The sequence below is a fragment of the Balaenoptera borealis genome (assembly GCF_965194805.1).
Source record: "Balaenoptera borealis genome assembly, chromosome: 4".
In the NCBI taxonomy this organism is placed as follows: Eukaryota; Metazoa; Chordata; class Mammalia; order Artiodactyla; family Balaenopteridae; genus Balaenoptera; species Balaenoptera borealis.
The window spans coordinates 87,152,077-87,173,517 of NC_138861.1; the positions used below are offsets into that span (position 1 = coordinate 87,152,077).

Here is a 21,441-nt window from a genome sequence, read left to right on the forward strand (position 1 = left end):
GAGGCGGTGCAGACCTTGTGGGGCTTTGCGGGTCACCGCAAGGACTTTGGATTTTACCCTGAAGGAGGTGGGAAGCTTGTGGAGGGTTTTCAGTAGAAGTGGGACAGGATCCTTCTGGCTGCTGCTTTTAAAATAAATTAAATAGGGCAAAGATGGAAGCATGAAAACAGGATTCGATAATCTAAGCAAGAGATGATGGTAGCTTAGACTAAGGATTTACCAGATTCTAAATTTTTTGAAGGAATAACTGGCAAGATATTCTGATGAATGGAATGTGAGCCTGGAAGGAAAGAAGCAAAGATGAGTCAAGGTCTTGGATCGGAGCAGCTGGAGGAATAGAGCTGTTGTTTACTAAGATGGAGAAGCCTGGTGGAGAAACAGGTTTGGAGATAGGGGAGCCAGAATTTGGCTTTGGAATTAAGTCTATCAGATGCCTAGCAGAGAAGTCTAATAGACTGTTGGATACACGAGCCTGGAGTTCAGGGGGGAGGATAGGGTTAGAAGTATAAATTGGGGAGTGGGAAATACATAAAAAAAATTGAAGCTATGGATGGGATAAGGTCACCTAGGAAGAGAGAGTATAGGTGGAACAGAAAGCAACCTGGGGCTGAGCCTTGGGAACCCCAGCATTAGTGGTTGGGGATATGAGAAGAACCAGCCAAGGTGATGAGGAGGAACCAGTGAGACAGGAAGAAAGAGGAAAGTCCCAGAGAACAAGGGGAGAAGCTATTTCAAGAAGGGCATATCCAATTGGGTCAGATGCTGCTGAGAAATCAAGTACAAAGAGGACTTAAAATTAGTCATTGAATTTGGAACATGGAAGTCATTGATGAGTTTCACAAAAGCAGTTTTAGTGGCATTGTGGGGATGAAAACCTGATTTGGAGTAGTTTCAAAACAGAGTGGAAAAGGAATAAGTGGAGATAGTGGAGATGTAGATAATTTTTTCAAGAAATTAGGTATAAAGAGAAGCAAAAAAAAAAAAAAAAAAAGATTGAAGCAGTTGCTGGAGGGAGCAATGTCTGTCTCTAATATGGCCCCATAACTTGTTAGGAGCTGTTTTTCAAACAGAAGGTCATTCTCTTCTCAAGAAGGTGGCTCCAGAGGAACCGTAGGAGTCTATCCTATGGCTCTCTACTGGGGCTTGCCAAAGACTCGACACAGCATCCCTACCCATCACAGATAGCTCTGGCGTTGTTGGATCTGCCAGATCATATGAACCAAGGGCACCTTGCATGGCAGCCTGGATCTACTGCAGAGCCCTCTCTTGTTCTGGGCCCCACTCAAAACCATGAATGTCTTAAGTCACCCAGTACCTATGTTGGAGCAGTATTCCCTACTATAGGTTATGTTTATCCAAAACCCAAAGGGGCTTACCAAGCATTGGATTTCTTTCTTTGTAGCAGTAAGCCCAAAGTGTAATAACTTGTTCTTTATCTGGCAGGGGATATCCTGACATGCATTAGATCACTGAATCCCTAAAAACTTCACTAGTGTGGGAGACATTGCTGGATCCTTTCTCAAGGGAACGCAGGTTTGGGGTCTGAGAACTGACTCAGATCTGGAGATTATGGGCACATCAACATTCTCCTTGATAGCTCTTGACTTTTTTTTTCTTGTTATACAAGTCGTGTAATACCTTTATTGGCTGATCGTCTATCCCAGTCCCAGGAACACCATGGTCTATTAGCCATCATCAAAACCCTTGTGGGTAGAGGCACTCTGGTTGTCCCTCTGGGCTTGTTGTGGTTTATGTTCACCTTGACTCTGATGGTTAAGCACTGACCTCTGGCCTTTATTATTCTGGAATCCCATCATTCCCACGGCGACTATGGAGCCCAATTATATGGCAGAGTCACCTCTTCTCACCCTGGCTTACAGTGGACAGTCATCTCTAAGCTTCTCAGAGATGTAGTTGCCCCTGACTGACATACTCCTTCAATTTTCTGCCATTGTACTGCAGCCTCTCCCTGTAACTTGTAAGGCATCATGTCCAAGCTTCAAGGAGCCATTCAGGAATACAGTCATCCTAACTTTAAGGGGGTTCCCAAGTCAACAACCCCTCCCTTGCCTTTGTATTCTGCTCCCCTCCTTCCTCTCCTGTTTATCATCCTTGAACTCGCTCCCACATGTGTCCCCCCTAGTTCATGCTGGTACATCTTAGCCAAGTCCTGCAGCTCTTTCTGAGGATACGACATTTTCTTCTGGACCTGGCACTGTATTTCTCCACTTGGACTACCTTGAGACCTAACCCCAGTTATTCAACCAGAAGTAAATAATGGAGGCAGGGGCAGATCATGAGGAAGGCAACATCGTTTTGTCATAGTCACTGTCAAGAATCTAGTCTCACCCAGATCTGGAGAATAAAATAGAAGCAACATTCAGGTAAATATCAGTCAACTAATGGAATATTTTTAGTGAAATAAAAGAAGCCAGGAAATGTACCCTCAGGCTCCAGGCTTCTCCCTGCAGGATTGGGAAGAAGTTGGTGGTGGCAAAGTGTGGATGAGGCCGAAGGGGACTGGGAAGGAGATTCAGTGCGCTCCGTTTGGTGATTTTTCATAGGTGGCTGTGCAGTTCCAGATCTCTGATCCTTGCAAGCGAAATGACACCATAGACTCTTTCATTTGTCTATTCATTCATTCAATATTTACTGGAAGCCTCTTATGCTAGTCGCTCTGTTAGGTGCTTGGGTTCAAAGACAAGTACTACCCTGTCTTTATTTTTCAGAAATTCAGAGTGTAGTGGCAAGTGGAGAGAAATGCGACTTATTATTTGTCACCTTACATGTGCTAGAACGGAGGAACGTAAAGGGTGCTATGGCAGTCCAGGTGAAATTTAAAAAACGCTCTTGCCTGTTGTGTGTGCACACAAAAGAGGAGTTATATAATGCCTTGTCTAGTTTCTTGTCCCACCACACCTCCATTCCTCGTTTCTAGAGCCACTTGAACATTGCTGGTCAGGGTTAATTTAAAGAATCTTGGTTTGGTAGCTCAGAGGACTACAAAGCCAACCTTCCTTTCTGTTCTCAGCATCTGCATGTAGTTTCTGAATCTGTTTTTGTGACCCATCTCCTCTTATCCCCCAATTCCATTGTCTTAAATATCTTTTCTTTTTTTTTTTTTAATAATTATTTATTTTATTTATTTATTTTTGGCTGTGTTGGGTCTTCGTTTCTGTGCGAGGGCTTTCTCCAGTTGCGGCGAGCGGGGGCCACTCTTCATCGCAGTGCGCGGGCCTCTCACTATCGCGGCCTCTCTTGTTGCGGAGCACAAGCTCCCGACACGCAGGCTCAGTAGTTGTGGCTCACGGGCCTAGTTGCTCCGTGGCATGTGGGATCTTCCCAGACCAGGACTCGAACCCGTGTCCCCTGCATTGGCAGGCAGATTCTCAACCACTGCACCACCAGGGAAGCCCCTTAAATATCTTTTCTACTTTTATACCTGTTGTACTCTCACAGATCCCCTGACTCCTTCTTGCCTAAAGCCCAGACTTTTGGGCAAATCCTAGTTCCTTTTCTCTGTACCTGTCTTGGGAGAAGGGAAAAGTATCTTAACAGGTGCACTAGTTAGCACTTTAATTTCAGCCTTATAACTGTTTCCATTTTATAAATGAGGCCCAAGGAAGTTAAGGAATTTGCCCAATTCACACAGCTAGAAAAGAAAAAAGGCTGGATTTTGAATTCAGGTCCAATATTCAGAGTACTGACCCATACCTTAAAGGCTCCCAGATGACCAAGCATTTCTAAAACATTTAGTCGCAAAGCTTTTCTATTCAAAGTCTCACAGGAGCAGAGAAAAAGCACTAAAAGACTGTCTTGTACTTTTATAATCTCTTCAAAGATCTTGTTCCCGCTACGTACCCTCAGACTCATAAGGCACTTATATCCTTCCTCCAGGATGTATATGCATTTCTAGTGAATATAAGCCTAGAAGTGGAATTCCTGGGTTATACAGAATGCACATATATATCGCTGCTTAATAAATATCACCAAATAGTTTTTCAAAGTGATCATGCCAGTTTACGTTTCTACCAACGGTGTATGTGCTAATTATCCTCATCAACATTTGGTGTTGTCAGTCATTTGAATTTTAGCCATTCTGGTGAGTTTGTAGTAGAATCTCATTGAGGTATTAATTGCATTTATCTGATCATTAATGAGGTTGAGCATTTAATAAGTATAATGTAATAAGTATATAGATGGTTCCTGACTTACGATGGCTCGACTTAGGATTTTTCGACTTTACAATGGTGTGAAAGTTGGCAGTTATTTTCTTCCAGCACTTTGAAGCTGTTATTCCATTGTCTTTTGGCTTCCAGTGTTGCTGTTGAGAAATTAGCTGTCAGTTTAATTATTGCTCCTTTGATGGCAGTCTGTATTCTCCCTCTGACTGCTTTTAAGATATTTTCTTTGTTTATGGTCTTTAGCAGTTTTACTTTAAAGTAACTAGGTTTTACTTTATTTTCAGTTTTGGATTTCTTGAATCTGTCAGTTGATATATGTAATTAGTTTTGGAAAAGTCTCAGCTATTACCTCTTCAAGTCATATTTCTGTTCCATTATCTCTGTCTTCACCCTGCAGGACTTCAATTAAACATACATAAAACTTTTCATTGGTTTTTGATGTCAGTGTCATGGTCTGAGAAAAGTTAAGTACAAAATTTGAGAGTAAGCATTTTGAAGACTTTATAGCAACTGACAAGGTAATTTTATGTCTTATGAATCTAATAAAAATTTGCACTTATATTTGGGTATGTCTATTTCTTATTTCATTGTTCTACTATTATTAAGTAAAGCCAATACTTAAGAACAAAGAAAGCTATAGAGCAGCTATAAAAAGCAAGAACAAAAACTCACAAAGAATAGTCATCTCAGGCCAATAAGTATAGGAGCAAGCAGCTTTATCAGCTTTCATAGACCCTAAGAACATGTCAGAGTCCACACAATGAGGATCATGAATTATCCAGAAAAGATCATATACAGTTTTTATTTCCTTTTCTTTTTTTTAAAGATAGGAACCACACTAAAATATATAATGCACATTTTCTTGTCTTCTTTAACAATGTGTTGTCCTTAAGGAAGTTTTGGCAGTCTAGAAAGTTATTTTCTCTGGAGCAGTGGTTCTCAAACTACCATGCATCAGAATCACCTGGAGGGCTTACTAAACACAGACTGATGGACCCCACCTTCAGAATTTTTGATTCAGCAGGTTTGCATTTTTAATAAATTCCCAGAGTGATACCAATGTTATTGGTCTGGGCACCACATTTTGAGGACCTCTGTTTTGTAGCATCCACGTCTCTGATAAATAAAGCATTGTAGTGCTAAAGAACCAGGAGTAGTAATATTTAGGCAGAATATGGAGTAAAATAAAATCCAAATGCTTTACTATGATATTCAAGGCCCTGCATGATGTAGCCCCTGCACAATGTAGTCTATCTCACATTGTGTTTCTTATTTTTGCTTTGACCTTCATTCTGGGCCTTAAATACACCAAGCTCATTTCTGTCTCAAGGCTGCGCTTGCTGTTCCCTCTTCATGGGGCTCTTCTCTCCCAGATTATGGCTCTCTCTGTGTCATCACTGAAGGCCTAGCTCCAAATGTTACCTTTTCAGAGAGGTGTTCTCTACCTAGAGAAGCCATTCTCTATCACACTTCCCACTCTCCTAGTTTATTCTCTTCGTGTCACTTATCATGATCTGAAATTGATGTTTTATTTGCTTGTTGGAAAATTCCAATAAAGCAAACATCTTTCCTCTTAGGTTCTTTGTGCTATCTCCAGCCTGGAATGGGGCCTGATATGTTGTAGGTGCTCACTAGATATCTGTTGGTTGGAAACACTGATGTTTGGCATGGGTCTCTTACTTTATGCCTTGTTTCTGAGGGGAAATGAAGGGCACTGAAAAAGGAACATGGCAACCTGAGGAATATGAAACATGGCCCCTCCCTCACCTGCCTTACTACATGTTAAAGCTGCCAGGATTCTTCCTGGCTTATGATGCTTAGGAAAAGGGGTCTGTATTTTCTCTGCCTCCACACTGTCTTCTACAGCCTAGGTTGCCTCATAAGAAGACAAGATGGTGACTTGGGCAACACTTTTCACTCTCGGGGATTCCAGAGAGTTGCTAAATGGGTCACTTTTTCATACATCCAGAACACTCCTAACTTGTATAAGTGATTCTCTGCAGGATGGCTGGCCTCTGTCAAGTTGTCCCCAACTACAGTGAGGGGAGGAGAGCTGCTTCTCTACCTCTGTTGAGTGCCAGGTGGGCTCTGTGGGTGCTCCTCTCAGGTACCTCCAGCTGCTTGGAATCCCAGGTTAGGAATGGACCTGATCGATCCCATTGGAGAAGACGTGGGCCATTAAGATGAACAGAGAAGCCTACCTGCTTCCTCAGATATTTAAAGTTGTATTTGTTTTCCTCCCAGTGGTTTGCTCATTAAAAATTGAGTGCCTGTACCCATGCTGGCTGCAGACAAGACCTACACATTCTCTCTACAGACAATTGCTGGTGATCTGAGCTGACTCACCCCCATACCCTCCCTTCCCCATGCCTCTGTCCCTGGCGCCTGGTCTTGGAAGGTTGGCATTCTTGTTATAATCTCAGGCTGCTGCCCTGAGCCATAGGCAAAAGCAATAGGGCTTTCTTTAGGGAATTCAGGAGTGAGCCTCATAGGCTAGCCACTGATTTTTATTGCTGTTTGCATGAGGTTTGGGGGAGGGTTTTTCCCAAACAGGGAGAATTGAGAGTCCTTTCGGTTGGGGATGTTCTGGATCCCCATAGCACTAGGGTTGAAAATATTTACACAGATATATTTCATATTTTATCTCTCCTTTAGATAGGCATGTAGAACATTCCAACTACACTAACTTCTTTCACTTCTGCCCTTTATCTGTGTTAAAGCCAGTTAAAGACACTGGTGCTTGATTAGTGACTTTGGCATTGCTTGCACATCTTGTCGTGCTGGGAATGAACTGAAGATGGTTGTGATGAGAAGCAGAGGTCGTGGGTGGGAGGCTTTGGCAGGTCTCAGAGGAGCTGCCTTGAGGGTTTTGTTAAGCCAGCTCATCTGCTTCTAGAGCTTTCCGTGTTTATGTGGGAGTTCACACATCAACTTGTTAAGCACTTACTCTATACCAGGCACCCCTTCCAGTTAGGTGCTGGGGGTACCAAGACTAATAGAATTCTTTCTTTGCCTTCAAAGACCTCAGAATCTTATTGGGAGAGGGACCTGTCGTGGTGACTTCAAGATGGCTATACATTCTTTTTATTCCTTCTCTTGAATTTGAGCTTGTCCTATCACTAGCTTTGACCAGTAGAATGTGGTGGAAGCAACGTAACTTCCAAGCTTGGGCCTTAAGAGATCTACAGCTTCGGCTTTTGCCACTTATAATGCTTCTTCTTGGAAGCCAGCCACCATGTAAGGAGCCAATCTACCCTAAGACCACCATGCTGTGAGGAAGCCCAAGTTAGCCACATGGAGCTAGAGTGTGAGAGGACCGCTGAAGCACTACACATGTGAGTGGACCCTTCATGGGCCTTCTATTCAGTCCAGTGGCTAAATGAATGCAGCTGAGTGAATGACCTCAGCTGATGCCATATGGAGCAGAAGAACTGCCCAACCAAGCTTAACCTAAATTCTTGACCCATAAAATTGTGAGCAAATAAAATGGCTGTTGTTGGAAGCCATTAAGCTTTGGGATATGTTGTTATGCAGCTCGAGATAATTAAACATACACATATATTCTTGATGAGGGTATGATTAGGACGTTATAGGGATACAGAAGAAGATACCTGTCACAGACTTAGAGAGAGAACTTATGGTTACCAGGGGGAAAGGGTTGGGCGGGGAGGGATAGATTGGGAGTTTGGGATTAACATGTGCACACTACTATATTTAAAATAAATAACCAACAAGGACCTACTGTACAGCACAGGGAACTCGGCTCAATATTCTGTAATAACCTAAATGGGAAAAGAATTTGAAAAAGAATGGGTATAACTGAATCACTTTGCTGTACACCTGTAACTAACACATCATTGTTAATCAACTATACTCCGATATAAAATAAAAATTTAAAAAAATATACAGTTGTGAGAAATAGTGAGAGATCCTGTGCACACTCCACCCAATTCCTTCAGTGGTTAAATCTTGCAACACTGTAGTACAATATCACAACCAGAATATTAACACTGAGGTAATCATGGTATAGAACTTTCCCATCACCACAAGGATTCCTTGCATTGCCCTTTTATACCCACACCCATTTCCCTTCCACCTCCACCCAACCCTTAACCCTTGGCACTGGTCAGTTTTATATTCTGTTATTTCAAGAATATTATGTAAATTACATTAATATAAAAATTAACATTATATCATAAATTAAAGTATTGATACTTAATCTTTTGAAAAAAAAAAAGAGGAAGATAACTGAGCCAGTGTGTGGTGATGAGAAGATGGTTATAGAATGCTTCCCAAAGAGGCTTGCTTGAGTAGAATCTTCTCTAAAGACTCAGATGTGAGCCAGGCTTGGGGGAGGGTAAAGTTTGTCTAGATATAGGGGAATTGAGCAAATTAGCACAGAGGTGATTAACAGCATGGTAACATATGTGAGGAGACTTCAAACAACTGTAAGACAAGGAGTAATGGACAGGTTGCAGAGATGTTCTTCATCATCATCATAGTAATAGTAATAGATTACATTTCTTGAACACTTACTATATGCCAGATACTGACCTATGGTTTTATATATATTAACTCATTTAATTCTCACAACAACCCTATATTATTATAGGGTTTTACATCAGAAGAAAATGAGGCACAAAGAAAGAAGTAACTTGCTCAAGGGCACATGGCTGGCAAGTACAGAGTAGAGATTTGAACGCAGACAAGATCTTGGAGGACTTTGTGTGCCTCCTTAAAGAGCTTGGGATTTGTTCCGTAGGTGATGGGAAGTGACCCAAAGGTTTTAAGTAAGGGAGTGACATGGTCATGTTGAAAGATTCTGTAGTCTTTGTAATTTCCCTGTCTTTCGTTATTTTCTTTGCCTGTTATCTATTTATCTACAGTGGCTAGCAGTGAACTCTTTATAATAAGCAGGGCCTGTGAGCTTATCTTTGAAGGCTACAAGGAAAGAGGGAGGAGTGGGGGACACGTGCTACTCCACAGCTGGTCATGGGGGTGGAGAGGAGGACAGAACGCCCAGGGAGAGAATGGGTGTGGTGGCCACAAAGAGAGAAAAGTGGGCCATATCCTTGACCTCACGGCAGGATAAGAACAGCAGCATATGGTAGCCAGTCTGTTCTAAGACCTTTTAGGCTGAGGCACTGATAGGCTCATGGGCTGTGCAGACAATCTGCCTCCCTCTCTTTCCTCCTCCCCATGGCCTTTCAGGTGATTAGCATCAAAATATTAAAAACAGCTGTCGGATTTCCAGTGGTGATTAGTAAAGAAGAGAGCATTTCACAACCATTCAGAAATGCTCATCTGGCCATGGCCATTGCTTTCTGAAGGAACCCCACCTCCACTGCCCCCAGGAGCCATTGAATAGCTTCTCCTGCACACACCACACTCACTTTCTCTCTGTCCCCTGCTCTGTCGACTGTGGATGGTAGGGCTGACTCAGTAGAGTCTTAATCTGTATGCAGACTCGTCACGTCCTCCTTAGATTTTCTGCAAGGAAGGAAGAGAAGGAGTGTATGAGAAGAAAGAAGTCTGGCTTAGCTTTTAGCAGAAGCTAAGAGATCCAGCCCTCAGACTTGGGTTGGCTGACAATAGCTTTGTGTGATATGGACAAATGTCTGAAAGTCTCTGGGTCCCAAGGTCCTCGTCTGTAATATGAGGGTGTTGGTTGAAGACTAATCTCACAACAAATAATAAAAATAACCATAGCTGATGTTTACGGAGCAGGTACTAAAAGCCTGACCCCATGCTAAGCATTTTGTGCACCTTATTTATTTAATCCTCACAATAACCCAAGCTCAGTGAAGCTCACTGAAGCCTTTCCTGATTATCCCATCTAAAACTCCCTGTATTAATTATCTATCACTGTGGTACAAATGACTTCAAATCTTAGTAGCTTAAAAAACCACAATAAAAATTATAGTCACATAGTTTTTGTGGGTCAGAATTCCAGAGCAGCTTGGCTGACTGGTTATGGCTTGGAGTCTTTTATGAGTTTGCTGGGGCTGCAGTCATCACTTTCAACATGGCAGGTAGACATTGGCTATTGGCAAGGTCAGCACTGGCTATTGGCAAGAGTCTCCTTTCATCACCACCTTACCATAGGACTATCCATGAGACCATTCGAATGGTCTCACAACACAGCAGCTGGCTTCCCCCAGAGTAAGTGATCCAAGAGAGAGCAAGGTAGAAGCTGCAATGTCTTTTATGACCTGTATACGTGTGTATACAAAGACAGGAATACTGGGAGGTGATGGTCATCAGTGGCCATCTTTGAAGCTGGCTATCACCTTCCCACTAAATTTATATCATATTACTGTGTATTACCTTTAATAGCACTTCTCTGAAATTATCTTTTTTTGTTTACTTGAGACTCATTTCCTCCCTGCTGGAATGTAAGTGTCCTGAGAGCAGGGATTTCATCTTTTTATAATTAATTAATTAATTAATTAATGGCTGTGTTGGGTCTTCGTTGCTGCGCGCGGGCTTTCTCTAGTTGCGGCGAGCAGGGCCTACTCTTCGTTGTGGTGCTCGGTCTTCTCATCGTGGTGGCTTCTCTTGTTGCGGAGCACGGGCTCTAGGTGTACAGGCTTCAGTAGTTGTGGGGTGCGAGCTCAGTAGTTGTGGTTCGCAGGCTCTAGAGTGCAGGCTCAAGTAGTTGTGGTGCACGGGCTTAGTCCCTCATCTTTTTTTATCGCTGTATCCTTAGCACCTACAATAAGGTCAGGTGCATAGTTGATGCTCAGTACTGAGCATGGGGTAGGTACCATCATTATGCCAGTTTCAGATGCAGAAACAGAGGTTCAGAGAAGTTAAATAATTTGCCTGAAGCCACATAGATAGTAAGTGTTGGAGCTGGGATACCAACTTGTGTGTAGAAACTGATAACAATCTACATAGACAGCATTCAATGAATAATTGAATAATTATAATCAAACTGGATAATTCCAGTGCTGTCATTATGTGAGTGGAATTATCTGTGGAGTAGAGAGCAGGACAGCATGAAGGAGGAAGGCTGGGAGAATTCCTGGGTAATATCGGAAAACTAGGAGGAAGTATATATGTGTCTATATAAATGGATATGTGTACATGGTTGAGAAGGTTGTGAGAGATAAATAGAGATAGAGAGAGAGATAGGTAGATAGATAGGTAGACAGAGGATGTGTGGGTATGGTAGTTGGATCGTTAAAGGGGAGATAATGTACTCAGAGCAGCTGTTATGACACAGACCTAGAGATAATACTTTGACCTTAGTCTTATTTTTTTGCCTCAAGATTCTTTGAAAAATTTGTCTCCAAGAAACATCAAAATTAGTAATTTTTCCTTTAAAAATCCCGCAAGCAATTAAAGTTATTATGTGACTAGCAAGCATATTGCCAAATTATCCATGGATTGCTAACTTGATTGTGTTTGTGGGAATTATCCATTTTCTTGATTATTTGCCAGAAAAAGAAAAGTACTGACTGTTGGCAACCCACTCTCCGTTCTCCTTCCCAGACTCCTGAGGGAGGGGCCCTGGTATTCATCAAACATACAATGCCTCACCCACCCCCTCTCTTGGCCTGGGAGACGGAAATCTGGGGAGAAACGGAGGGAAATGATTATAAGAGTCTCTCACTCTCCCTCCTCTGAAGCATTCTGGGTCCTGAGTTTGGGGACAAGGGGTATCATCTGTGTGGAGGAGTCTTTGGTCTTTGGGCAAGACTAGGGTGAGATTCAGAGGAAAGGCTACAGAAGTTGGTTGCTGAGGCTGGCTTTGATCTAGCCTTGAAGCAAAGGTGGTGTTGGTCCCTTAGTTTCTTCAATGCCTAATCCAGTTCACCACAGTAAGAAAGCAGACGATGATTCTATGTGGGAGGCCCACTCAGGAAAAACAAAAGAGTTTGCATTTAGCTTGAACGTATCCTCAGGAACCTGTGGGTAGCTGTAATTAGTTGGAGCAAAACCAGACCTGGTGGAAAGATTGAAATAAGCTTCCCCTCAAATTACTGAGTTTGTCTTCATGAGTTGTATCAAGACAGAGACTCCATAGTCTTGTGTGAAGGAGGATGGCATTCTCCCTGAGCTCTCCACTTAGACTAGCCCGTTGGTTTATTCAAGGCAGATACTAGGAGGGCACACCTTTCCTTTTCCATGACTCCCTTATGAGGGAGTTGTAGTACAGTGGTTAGAGCAAAGGCCTTAGAGTTTGCTTTAGTTTGTGCCTTGGGCTCTGGCACTTACTATGTGACCTTAGTCGAATTACTTAACTTCTCTGGGCCTCCATTCTCTCAAATGTAAAAGGGATAATAACTGCTCTTACTTCATAGAGTAGTTGTGAAGATGAAATTGGGATGATACATATAAAGCTCTTATAACAGTACGTTGCATTCAAGAATTCATTTAACAAACATATGTGGACCAATATACATTGCTATGTGCCAGGTGCAGGAGAATGGTGACAAAGACCTGGTTCTGGCCCCGAGTGAAATTGATATTCCAGTATGTATGGAGGGTGGTAGCCCGAATAATGTCCCCCCAAAGATGTCCACGTTTGAATCCCTGGAACCGGTGAATATATTAGATTACGTGGCAAGGGGGAATTAAGGCTGCAGATGGAATTGAGGTTGCTAATAAAATGGCTTTAAAATATTCTGGATTATCCAGGTGGGCCCAATGTAATAACAAGGGTCCTTAAAAGATGGAAGAAGGCAGGAGAATGAGTGTCAGAGTGATGCCATGTGAGCAGGACTTGACCTGCCATTGCTGACTTTGGAGATGGAAGGGGGACAAATGCCAAGGAGTGCAATGGCTGCTGTAAGATGACAAAAGCAAGGAAACGAATTCTCCAGAAGGAACACAGCCCTGCTGATTTCTTGATTTTAGCCCATTGAGGCCCATTTCAGATATTCGACCTCCGGAACTCTAAGATAATAAATTTGCCTTGTTCAAGGCACCACGTTTGTGGTAATTTGTTACAACAGCAATAGGAAACAGACAAGAAATAAATCAACAAGTGAATATATAATGTAATTGCAGGTGATGATAAGAAAATTAAACAGGTTAAAGGGATAGAGGGTGATGGAGGTGGGGCGTCTTTTAGATGGTCAGGGAAGGCATCTTTGGAGAGAGAAAATTTGAGAAGAAGCTTGAATGAAATGAGAGGACAAGCCATGGATCTGCACTCCAGGTAGAGAGAATAGAGCCTACAAAGGCCTTAAGGAGAGGAGGATCTCGAATTGTTGAAGAAGGGTCTGTGTGTCTGAGGCACAGGGGCAAGTGGGAAAGCAGTAGGAGATATCAGACAAGGCAGAAGTCAGATCCTACAAGCCCTTGGAGTTTTGATTTTATGGTAAGAAGTTCGGATTTTATCCCCCGTGAGACAGGAAACTACTGGAGAGGAATTATTGGAGGGGGTGATATGAGATAATTTACATTTTACAAAGCTCACTCAGGCTGCTGTGTGGGGAATAAACTGCAGGGAGTTAAAGAGTGGAGGTAACAAGCTAAATGAGGAGGCTGCTATGGAAAACTATGGACTAGTCTCGGCTGGTGGTGATAGAGGTGGCGAGAAGGAGCTGGATTCTAGACGTAGCTTGGTGGTTAGAACTGACTGGACTCTGTGTTGGTTTGGATATGAGGTTTGAGGGATGGAAACAAATCAAGGACACCTTCTAGCTTTGGGCTGGAGCATCTGGGTGAATGGACATGCCATTTACTTACATGAAGAAAACAGGAGAAGGACATGTTTGGAAGGTAAAAGTCCAGAATGTTCACCAAATAAATGCTTAAAGATTATCTTCAGTATCTGATGCCCCTGATACACTGGTCTATTGTTTTTTCCCATCCATATCTATGCTCATCATGTTTCCTCCATCTGAGACTTCCTCCTCCACTCCATTGTCCAGGGTTCAATTCATATCAAGGCCCATATCCAAAGTCACCTCTTTCCTACTTCTGCTATAGGAGAGATTGCCCTTCCTTTTGACTTCACAAAGGCTAGTATTTAAGTCTCTGTAACAGTTTGCTTTTGGACCTCATCTGTAGGTACCTTATCTTTTCTACTGGGTAGTAATCTCCTAGAAGGCAGGGGTGTGCATTCCTTTTCTTGCATTCTCTGCTGCTTAGTGACTTGCACACAGGAGGGGCCCAGTAAACGATCACTGAATGGAATTGGGTGTTATGGAGAAGACTGTGTTGTGTAGGCAAGTTGAACTAGGTATTCTCTAAGGCTAGTTTCTGCTCTAAGATTTCATGATTCATTTGATTGCAGGTTGGCTGTCCCCACTACTCAGATGGTTTCTAAGTTGCCTAGTTCTGCACTTGATTAGGGAGTGCATGAAGAATGCAGTCTACCTTCAATGCCCTCCCAAGGGATTAGGAAGGAAATATTGGGTTTGTAGATATATACAAAGATGGTTTTCTGCTGCCATATATAAATGGTTTCAGATTCTGTGCACCCTTTCTTGATACTCCCTTCCTCTGCAGTTAATAGGGATAACCTTACAACAGGTCAAAAATAGGAAGTGAAGATAGGATGCCGGTATTGTCTTCAATTATTCCATTTCCACAACTGTGCAAGAGTCTCACATGTACTCTATATTTAATGATTTAATTTTGATAGCACGCATATGTATCCTTTCTAATACCAAGACAGATATATAGTCAAAGATTGCTTAATGAAACATGTGGTTAACGGAGGTTGCTGTTCTTAGCAACAATCTGTAATTTTACTTTTATCCATGTATCAGTTAGCTTTTGCTAGAGGACAAATAATCCCACAACATAGTGCCTTAAAATAACAACCACTAATTTAATGCTTAGTTTTGTAGCTGGCAGTTTGGGCTGGGATAGCTGAAAGGCTGGTCTGGGCTGGCTTGGCTGATCTTGGCTGAGGTCATTTATGTATCTGTGATCAGCTCGTGGGTTGGTGAGGGCTGGACAGTTTGATGGCTCAGTAGAGGTGGCTGGGAAAACTGAGTTGCTCTCCACACTGTTTCTCCTCCTCCACAGGCTAGCCTGGGCTTCTTTATATGGTGGCAGCAGGATTCCATAAGTGAGAAGGCAATTATGCAAAGCCTCTTTAGGCCCAGGCTCTGAACTTTTCAACATTGTCCAAAGCAACTCACAAGCCCAGCTCAGATTCAAGGAGTGGAGAAATTGCCTCCTGATAGAAGGAGAGGCCAAGCTGCATTTTGCATAGGCTGTAGATAACTGGGAGGGGTGAAGAACTATGGCCATTTTTGCAATCTGTCACAATCAGTTAGGGTGCTTTTGGCTTAAGTAACAGAAAATTCAACTCCAAGTTGCTTAAACAATAAGGATACATTATCTCACAGAATAAGAAGTTTGGAGGAAAAGTGATTACAGGGTTATTTCATCTGCTTAGCAATGCCATCATGGACCTAGGTTTTTCTTGTATTCAGCTTTCCCCTCTGTGTTCCCAGCATGTTCAGTCTTTGTGCACATTTTAACAAGTTGTCCACGACAGTTTCAGCCTTTACTTATAAATGACAAAGTCCAGAGGAGAAAAATGGAATGGCTCTGTCTTGTGTCTCCTTTAGAAGTGAGGAAAACCTACCCAGAAGCCCTTGCAGCCTTCCTGTTTTGTCCCATTACATCATATGCCTGTGCCTGAGGATAAGTAGATTGAAAAGCTCTGCCTATCAACCTCATATTAGTAGCTTTTGGGTAGGAAGATGGGAATTAGAGGTGGTGAGCTATGCATGTATTTCCCTCAAGAAATACAGAGGCTTAGCAACATTGAATGTAGGGCAAGTAGTTCTACCCAGAAAGTGGCTTTGGGTTTATCGTTCTGGATATTCTTACCATTTTCAGTGATTCCTTTAATAATAACAACAACAACAACAACAATCTATGGTAAACACCTGTGCAAACATAAAACGAATTCAACTAGTAGGATGTTTTTGGCTCAAGGAAATTTCAAGTAAATTAAAAAAAAAACTCTTGTTAAGTGATTTTTTAAAAAAGTGATTCTTATTTTGACTACTTATGTCTGCTTCTTGAGCCATGTAATACAAAATATATTTCTTTAAATCTTAGAGGCCACTGATGAAGCCTGAGTTTCACAGTCTTAAGCAGTCAAAGAGTAAAGGGATGAAAACAGCCACCCGCTAGGAAACTTTAAAGCTTTTGTTTACAGAGTACATTTGTCCTGGATTTAATTAAGTCACAACAATATCTATTAGTTCTCCTGTGTTTAAAATTTGACCCGGAGTGACATATATGGCAAATGCAAGTATCGTTTTTCTAGAAAGTCTCAAGTAAAATATGCCTCTCCTTTAACTATGCTCCATAAATAAAATGTCTTGTAAAAAGGCCATCACCTTAGCAACTGTCAGCTGAATCAGCTTTATGAAGACAAAGTAAAACTACAAGTAAGCCTGCAGATAAGGCCTGGGTAATTATTTTTCACCATTAAAGAAAGTGAAATTTTTTAAAAAAGTGACTTCTGACCATGCTTTGAGAAAGATTAAACTAAGTACATTTAAAGTAAACACAGTTTAAAAAAAGAAGAAGTTACCCCGAAAAGCAAGTTTGAAAATCACATTGTTCTACAGTTTCCTTCCATTTATGATTTGTTTGACTATTTTCTCTCCGTGTTAAACTGCTTACACTTCAAAAGCTTTTCCTCTTTCTATAAGTAACACTTTTAAAGTGAAATCAGCCAGCACGTTTAGTGAATCCCACACTCTGGGTTTCTTTTATAGTGTTTTGATCCTTTGATAGGATTTTGTCAAGAGCACGCTTGTGGGTGTGGGGTGTTTGGGATTGTCAATCCTCTTGCCTACAACAACTTAAATATCTATGACAGGACTTTCAAAGGAAAACCACAATGATTTTAGAAAAGAATTAACAACTTGGGTAATTGGTCAATGATCAAATATTAGTAATAAGAGCGTAAATCTAACATATGATTGGCTTAATTTTTTTATTTCAGAGTCACATATTGCAGGGGTGATATAGTTCAGACACCAGGGTGTGATGCTGGTTAGGAGAACATCTTGGGTAAATTCCACCTTAGAATATTCTTTTCTAAGAACAAAAAAACTAAGAAATATAAAATCATTTTTTGCACTCACCCCCAGTGTATATGCATGGAAGAAAGCCTGAAAGCACTGCCTCCAAACTGTGTTAACTATGATTATCTTGGAGGTGATTCCTGGTTGGGGGCAATTCCCCACTGTGTTGAGTTTTGGTAGAGTACCTTGCCCTAGCTGTCTGTGGAAGCTGAAAGGGGAAACCCTTCCTTTGCTCACTGCCTAGCGACCAGGGTGTGGTCATATGAACTGGGCTTGTACATTGAAGCTTCCACCTGAAACCTCAAAACTTGGGTGTGTGACACAGGACCTGGGATAAGGTGAGGCAAGTGAGGCATATAGGGTGCTAGAGTGTAAAATTTAAGGAGGCATGCATTTTCAAAGTCCTGGAAGTGCTGATTTGCATTTGTATGACCCTGAGAGTATATGCCTCCTTACATTTGGTTCCCTAGGCTCTTGACTTGCATCCTCAAGTCCCAGCCATGGTTTGACATTTGGACAGTCAGCAAGCAGATCATCACAGTAGGAGTGGAGGTGATGATAGTGGAACAATGATGGGGGTGGTGCTAGTGACAGCAGAAATGATGATGGTGGCAGTGACTGTGGTGCTTCTGACTCCATTGGTGTCATCTTGTACATTGGGATGAGCTTGGTACTGGATCCCATGGGAAGGAATACTGGTTCTCCTGCCTTTGGATTTGTCAGCTCCTTAATAATCCTTCCGACACATTACTTTTCTACTTAAATGAAGCAGCGTTGGTTTCTGATGCTGGCAACCAAGAACCCTGACTAATACAGTGGGATAGTGAGCAATTTATATTTTGTTCTCCTTTATCCTTTTCTGTGTTTTCATGATTCACATATTTATAACCACGTTACTTTTTCATGGAAGGCCGGATATTTTTACCAACTTGTTCTGTCATCGAGTAGACCAAAGTGTGTAGGATGGGCTCCAGAGTGAGTTAATTCAGCATTTCAGTGATGTTAACATGAAGCACCTACATTCTCGTCCACTGTTCCATGGTTGATATTGGCTTTACCTTCATGTTAGCGGCAGCCTGGCTATAACAATTCCAAGAATTACATGCAGAAATGACAAGGTCTAGAGGAAGAAGTGAAAGGGTCTCTTCTTATGGTACTTTCCCAGGAATGAGGCACACTTTACCAGAAGCCCCACTACCAATTTCACTCTCATTTTATTGGTCCAAATTGAGCCACATGCCTAAGGACGACCTAACTCCTGACAGGGCAATATTCACCTGAGGCCAATCAGACCCATTCCTGAAAATGAGGTTAGTTTCCCCTGAGGCACATGACACTGTAGAGGAGAGAAAAGTGACTGAATAAAATTAGAATTCTCTTAGGGAAGAAGAAAGACTGAATGAAGACTGGATAGTCAACTGCAGTATCCATAATTTATTTTGGTTGCTTGTTGAATGCTTTGTTCACTTTGGGGTGGGTGTATGGCTACAGTCTGAGCATTAATGTGTATGTGTTACCTTAAGCAACTGTTAATCCTGTCTCCTGAAACCAGTTTGAAAATGCTGACTAGATCATAGTAAAATGGTGTAGCCACTGTGGAAAATGGTATGGCAGTTCCTCAAAAAATTAAACAGAATCACCGTATGATCAAGTAATTCTACTTCTAGGTATTCAAAAGAATTGAATGCAGGGTCTCAAACAGAAATTTGCACACTCATGTTCATAGCAACATTATGCACGATAACCAAAAGGTAGAAGCAACCCAAGTGTCCACTGATAGATGAACAGAGAAACACAATGTGGTATGTACATGCAGTGGAATATTACTCAGCCATAAAAAAGAAGGGAATTCTGACACACACTAAAACACGGGTGAACCTTGAAGATACCTTGAAGTGAAATAAGCCAGTCACAAAAGGACAAAGCCTGTATGATTCCATTTCTGTGAGGTACTTAGATAGTCAAATTCATAGAGACAGAAAGTAGAATGGTTGTTGCCTGGGGCTGGGGGAGGGGAAATGGGGAGTTACTGTTTAATAGACACAGGGTTTCAGTTTGGCAAGATGAAAAAAGTTCTGCACGGCAGTGTGAATGTACTCAATGTCACTGAATTGTACGCTTAAAAATGATTAAAATGGTAAATTTTATGTTGTATATATTTTACTACAATTTAAGAGAAAACATAAATTAAAAAAAAAGAAAAAAAGTCCATTGTGAGGGTTAATTTTATATGTTAACTCGGCTAGGCTATGGCACAGAAGTTGTTTGGTGTAACATTGGTCTAGATGTTGCTGTGAAGATATTTTTAAGATCAGATTAACATTTAAATTAGCGGCCTTTGGTTCTGTTTCTCTGGAGACTAATACATCAATTTTTTCATAAGCATTATATGGTATTTACAGAAATTTTATAATTAAACAAACGCTCTCCTATCTCTGTGAATAGAGGATGTGGGACCCAAGGTTGTAAATCCCAGCAGCCCTGGACCAAATGCCCATGAAATGGGTGGAAGTCATATAGGAACAGAGGAGGAAGTGTATGGGTTGGGAAAACCCCACAGAGTTTTCCCCTTGGCTTGGAAGTCCCTTCTCGTCAATAGTCCTCTACTGTATTCTTTATGAAACTACTCAGAACAATAGCTGGTATGACAAGCACTCAAAAAATGTTAGCAACTTTTATTATTATTTTAGGGGAAGATGTGTCTTTCCCATTCATAATATTTCCTTTTATGTGGAGAAAGCTCCACTAGGGAAATAATCTGGCCTCTCCCTACTCACAGATGGCTGAGTTTAGAAGAAAAAACAGAGTGTATTAGTCTCTCAGAATTGTTGTAACAAATTTGCACAAATCGAGTGGCTTAAAACAATAGAAGTTTATTCTTTTGCAGTTTTGGAGGCCAGAAGTCTGAAACCAAGGTGTGGACAGGTTTGGTTCCTTCTGGAGACTCTGAGGAACAACCTGTCCAGTGCCCCTCTCCCCGCTTCTGGTGGTCGCCCAAATCCTTGGTGGTCCTTGGCTTGTAGATGCATCAGTACAATCTCTGACCCTCTTCTCTCTGTCTTCTGCCCTTTTCTTTTAAGGACACTTGCCATTTGATTTAGGGACCAGCCTACCCCAGGATGATCTCATTTCAAGATCTTTAATTTAATTACATCTGTGAAGAAGCTTTTTTCCAAGTAAGGTCATAGTCACAGATTCTGAGTGGACACGTATTTTGAGGTGGGGGGGTGTGTGGGTGGGGAAGGGGTCACCATTCAACCCGCTGCACAGAGCATGTACATTTCAGCCTCCTCCTCTACTTTTTTTTGGGAGGGGGGTGGTGAACCTGCCTGCTGAGAATATGTGTTCTGCTCTGATTCTCCTATTGTAGGTTTTATAGGAGTCTTGCCCTCTATCAGAAAGCCTGTGTGGTAATGCAATTCTGGTGACTGCATGGATAAATCTGTCTAATTCCAGGTTTAGAATTGGAAATCCACTTACCTGAAGTCAGACAGGCTTATTCTTCACTTTCAACTTCATCAAGTAAAGGTGATAGCTTGGTCTCCCACCTACCCTATTCTTCTATTTCATTCTTCTATTCTATTCCAGTTTAGAATTCAGGAATAGAAGTAAGGTGCCCTTTATTCAGCTCCCTGAAAATTCAATTAATATTTCTTAAGGCTCACATCAAATGTCAGCAACTTTCTAAATTCTTCCCTCACTCTCACAGGCAGAATTAGCCATGTTTTAGGGGCCTTTGCCCTCCTTCGCATTATCTTCTGTTAGTACTTTTTCGCTTGGGATTACAGTTGTTCACAGACTGGCTGTCTCCCATTTTGCATCCCCTGAAACCCATTCCATTGTGGTCTATGAATAAATGATTGGGGCAAGCAGGAACTATATTTTGACAACCCAGACATCCTCCTAAGAATACTACAGCACAGGATGCATGATTAGCCACTATGTATCCCATTATTCTGTCATGCTTTTGATTTCATTGTCATCTTTGTTTTCTTAGCTGTTATGGGTCATGAATAAGAAAGGAAATCTCACTTTTTACTGGAAGCAGGATCCAAAGGATCTTGTATGTTTTGTCAAACCAATTTATGGGCTTTACCTACTAAGTAAGTGTGGTCTTTTATACTGCTTTATGTATCCTATAGTTGTGTGGTTTTTTGTTTTTTTACCTTTGAAATGTTGAGAAATACAAAAATGCATATGAAAGAACTTTTAAACACACACATCACCCCACCATC

At 41.7% G+C, this 21,441-nt stretch overlaps 1 long non-coding RNA gene across 5 annotated transcripts in view; it reads left to right on the forward strand.

The window, feature by feature from the left end:
* The window catches only part of LOC309628099, a 121,355-nt gene that overhangs the window by 45,715 nt on the left and 54,199 nt on the right, over positions 1 to 21,441 (forward strand). Inside the window, exons 1-3 of one of the 5 annotated variants that reach the window (XR_014244160.1) lie at positions 20,290 to 20,382; positions 20,663 to 20,734; positions 21,204 to 21,309. The exons of 3 other annotated variants lie outside the window; for them this stretch is intronic. This is a non-coding gene — a long non-coding RNA (uncharacterized lncRNA). Of the gene's footprint in view, positions 1 to 20,289; positions 21,310 to 21,441 lie in introns of those variants that run through there. One more of the 5 variants, XR_014244159.1, reaches the window with a different exon arrangement.